General features: G+C 40.1%; 1 protein-coding gene across 1 annotated transcript in view; it reads right to left on the minus strand.

The window, feature by feature from the left end:
• Positions 1 to 1,937, minus strand: part of ppp2r5d (protein phosphatase 2, regulatory subunit B', delta) — a gene marked incomplete in the record, with an annotated part of 38,280 nt that extends 36,343 nt beyond the window's left edge. Inside the window, 1 exon segment of the mRNA XM_014027341.1 lies at positions 1,666 to 1,937.
• Between the last annotated feature and the right edge of the window lie 2,982 nt (positions 1,938 to 4,919).

Raw genomic sequence — 4,919 nt, forward strand, 5'->3', positions numbered from 1 at the left:
GACAGAAAAAAAGAAAGACAGAAAGAAAGAAAGAAAGAAAGACAGAATGAAAGAAAGAAAGACAGAAAAAAAGAAAGACAGAAAGAAAGAAAGAAAGAAAGACAGAATGAAAGAAAGAAAGACAGAAAAAAAGAAAGACAGAAAGAAAGAAAGAAAGAAAGACAGAATGAAAGAAAGAAAGACAGAAAGAACGAAAGACAGAAAGAAAGAAAGAAAGAAAGACAGAATGAAAGAAAGAAAGACAGAAAGAACGAAAGACAGAAAGAAAGAAAGAAAGACGACAAAGAGGTGTTTAAAAATGCCAGGCTGACAGGGTTTTTTAAAGCTCTCAGTGGAGATGATGGAACAGAATCACCATCGCTCTTGTCTACTCAAAACATTAGCTCCTCTGCTAACACCACCAGCAGCAGCCTTGCTAAGCCCGGTCCTGACGCTATGGTACCGGTGCCAGAACCTGGAGCTGTGATTGATCTGGTGTCTATGGAAACCGTGAAGGAGGCACAATCTTCTTTGACAACAGCAACCGTGACTACGGAAAATCCACCTCATTGTGGAGAAGGAAAAGAACCATCATGCCTCTCGCGTTGTCAAAACGTAAGCTAACAGCACTAGTGCTAACACCGGCGGTACAGTGCCAGAGGCTGGGACAGAGGAGGTGGAGGATCAAACTTCTTCATCAGCAGCAGCACCCAGGACTAAGGATAACAAGTACAGTCCTGGTCCTGTGCACTGGGGAAATGTTGATGAGTCTGTGTGGGCGTATTGGGCTGAGAAAGGACCAGGGAGTGGTCAAAATATGGATGGAAACGTTGAAGCATCAGAATGGGTGTACAAACATCAGAAGCAGCTCTTCTCCAGATCACACTTTAAATGCAAGCTCGTAAATGTTGAGTACATCCAAAGGCAGTGGCTGCTGTACTCTCCATCCACTGGAGCTATGTTTTGCTTTGCATGTCACATTTTCAGTGATGCTAAAAATCAGTCACTCTGAAACGGGTTTCAGTGACTGGAAACGCACAACAGACCGCATGAAGGAGCACGAAAACAGCGAACATCACAGAAAAGCAATGTTGACATATATTAAGCTTTCTACAGCCAGTGGAAGGATAGACACAGATGTAGTGATATTCTGTCAATGTTATGGACGATTGCTAAATCATAAATACCTCGTAATTATTAGCATAATAAAGGGGCACCACCTGATAATTCAGGAAAATAATTTATAGGTCTTATGTCAGTCTCAACTACTGAGTAGTGAATTCTACCATTTTAAAGAGCAAACCCAATAAATTACACACAGACAAACTATTTCAGAATATACCTTGTATTAATTGATTCAGAGGTAACAATGCAGACAGATCATTTGGGCAGACAGAGACAATTATCATCAAGCCTTGAGGTTTAATAATAAGCGTTAATGTCATTCCATAATAACTCTAGCATCATTCTAACTGAACCACTTAAGCTAATCTAAACTAACAAAGATTATAAGAAACTTAAAGGTTAATGAAAGAAATTGTTAATTCATCGATATAAGAGGGGACGTGAATTATGCATGAAATAAACTCGCCAAACCTTCTTCAATACTAACTTAATGATCCAGAAACTTCACCACCACTTCAGCTGAGCACACCGTCAACAGAGAAAGTATGTCTGTCCTACCACTCAGATGCCTTTAAAGTTGTCCCGGGGCACCGGAGCTTGATCGAAGCGGTGCCAGCGATGTCACTGATTTCAGTGCGGTCCCTTGTGGGTACAAACTGAACACCTCGAAGCGGCTGGGATCAGGCTCCAAGCTGGAACCAGGGGTCTACTTCTGGGCACTTGTTGATTGAAAAAGTTCTGATCGAGCTCGCTTCCTGCATGAATCCAGTCCCGCGATATAAAGAAGAATCAACAACTTTGAAGTTACAAAATAAAATGAAATAAAACAAAATGAAAATAAAAATAAAATTGTCCCCTCAGGGAAACTGGAGCGAGTCCTTCACGCTGCTTCTTCCTTCATCATACTCTGACTTCTTCTTCTAACTATTTGCTGCTCAAACTAGTTTCTATTGTCCTGACTCTGAAACTCATGATTTGCTGAAAACAGTCACATGACCTGCCTTCTTACACAGTCTGTTACCACTGAAATTGATTAAACACACAGAAATAGATTGCTTGTGAAGTGATTAAAACAGTACATTGTTTCAAATGATTGAATCACGTAGAAAATACAATAATTCTTTTCTCTTTTTTTTTTTATCAGAGTGAGAAATACAGAAAAACATTTGTTCGTGGTGTAATTATAAAACCAGTCTTTTGGGGGCACTCTAAAACCATAAATGAGATAGTATGTAAATGGTTTCTTTGATGCTGGTGTAAGTGATAAACTCAGCAAGAAATTCGGCTTCAAAGAGGGTTCCAGGCTGCATAATCTACTTTTGGTAGACTTACAGTCTGCGGATGGTTTGAGTTCTTTGTGATAAGCGGCCATTTTGAGTGCATCAAAGGGTTCTTACACAGTACTCAATCAACAGGAGGTCTGTTGCATCCTGTTGTTATCTTACCACTCGTAGATAGTAAACAAGCTTGGAGGTAAATGAATAAGTCACTGTTCTCTTGCAGACATGGAGACGAAGAATGTGTGGGCTAAAGTCTTGAGGTAGAACTTTCTTCAGGTTACTGCTACACAGAACTAAAAACCAGTTTGAATCTGAGTGTGCGTATTGGACTGAAGTGTTGGGAAGAGTTGTGTCTGTTGTCAGGTTTTTGGCAGAGAGAGGACTGGCTCTTAGAGGCTCCAGTGACGTTTTTGGCAGGACTGATAATGGGAATTAACTGGGTATTTTGGAGTTAATCAGCGAGTTTGATCCCTTTCTGAAGTCTCACATAAAAAAATAAGGAAATGCAGGTGCAGGGACACCTTCAGGTCTTTCTTCCACAACATGTGAGGAGTTTATTCAGCTGATGGGTGAGCATGTTTTATCTGAAATAGTCCGTGAAGTAAAAATGGAAAAATACTTCTCAATCAGTGTTGACTCGACGCCTGATGTAACACATATTGATCAGCTTACATTTGTGTTAAGATATGTGTCACCTGAAGGACAACGCTTTCTGAAGGTTTTACAAATAGAAAGTCATGCAGGAGAAGCATTGTGTGAGTCTGTACTCATGTTTTGGAAGAGATGAACAGTGATGTTGCAAACTGCAGGGGGAAATGTTATGATAATGCTGCCAACATGTCTGGAGTACATAAAGGATTACAAGCACGCATAAAGGAGATCAACCCATTAGTTGAATGGATTCCATGTGCAGCACACACACCGATTAGGTTGGAGTCAACAGTGTTAATTGCTGTTCCAGTTTGTGCAAAATCTATTCAACTTCTGCTCCAAGTCAACAGCAAGGTGGAAGTTAGTTACAGATGGACTGCAGCCAAACGCAAACAAGCGCATAGAAACACTGAAATCACTCAGTAACACAAGATGGGCTGCACAGGCAGATACCACACAGGCAGTATATATTAACTATGCAAACATTAAAAAATCATTAAAAATATTGCAAATGACACTAATCAAAATGCAGCAACTAGAAATGAAGCAAGATCTCTTCGACAAAAAAATGGACAAGCTTGAAACTGGTTTTATGTGCACACTGAGGCATTGCATTCTCCAGCGGTTTGAAAAAGCAAGTGCTGCCTTGCAGGCTGTGGAACTGGATTTGTGTGAAGCTGTGGACTTGGTGGGATCCTTGCGAGACTACAGTGAAGGTCTGAGAGATCAGTTTGAAAGGTTTGAGACTCAAGTGAAGGGGTTGTCTCCAACAGTTTCAGATGTTTACAAAGCTGGTAGTCAAAGACAAAAAAAAACAAAAGCAGCTTTTGGAGAAAGCACCACCTCAGAGGTCGAGTTATCAGCTCGATAAAAATTCTCCACCAGTGTTGTTGTTGGTGGTTGTTGATAGACTACGTCCTGAAATGGATCGCAGGTTTGCTGCATATGATAACCTCAACACTTCTGGCTTCCTGAACAACCTCTGTGACACTAAGAGCTCAGAAACAAAGCATCACATCTCCAAAGTACATATTCAGCTGACCTGGAGATGGCCTTTGTGGAGGAGACTGTCCAGTTTAAAGACTTTCTTCATGGTAAAGGCATCACATCTGCTCCACTGCTTTTACAGTTAATCAGAGAAAAAACCTGGAGGACATCTTCCCAAATGTGGACATTGCATTCAGGCTCTACCTGACATCCCTGTCACAAATGCAACTGGTGAGCGATCATTGCCAAAGCTTAAAATAGTGAAGAATAGACTCAGATCCACAATGGGACAGGAAAAACTGAATCTTTTGACTCTCATGTCTATTGAGAGTGATCTGGTGAGAAAGTTGGACTTTAGTGATCTTCTCAGGGACTTTGCTGCAAAAAAATCCAGAAAAGTAAGAATCTGTTCAAGGTTACTTTCAAACTAATGCTTATAAGGTTTGTCTATGATAACCTTGGACTCATTTGACTGAAAAGGATCGGTATTACTGGTTACAGTATTCTGTTTAAACTTTCAAAGCTGCAGTGTTGCCATTTCTCTTGACTGTAGAAACACTACACTAAAAAAAAAAGAAAAGTCTGTTGGGTTTACTGTCTGAGCAGATAAATACTTTTTTGGCCTTTCTTGTTTTTTTACTGTTTGCAATGAAAATCAGTTTTATTTTCACTTGTGAAGGAATTCTAAATGCTGGTTTGTTTGTACACGTATCACTTGTTCATGTGGCTTTGTAAAATATACTTCAGTGTAGCACGTACGTGCACTCTGTTTTTTTAAAACGTGTAGATTTGAAATAAATAGGACTGTTCAAAGGAAGTAACTTTCAGCTTGTAAACATTTCGAAAAATTGTGTGTGTGTGTGTGTGTGTGTGTGTGTGTGTGTGTGTGTGTGTGTG

This window comes from Austrofundulus limnaeus, unplaced genomic scaffold, assembly GCF_001266775.1.
Source record: "Austrofundulus limnaeus strain Quisiro unplaced genomic scaffold, Austrofundulus_limnaeus-1.0 Scaffold638, whole genome shotgun sequence".
In the NCBI taxonomy this organism is placed as follows: Eukaryota; Metazoa; Chordata; class Actinopteri; order Cyprinodontiformes; family Rivulidae; genus Austrofundulus; species Austrofundulus limnaeus.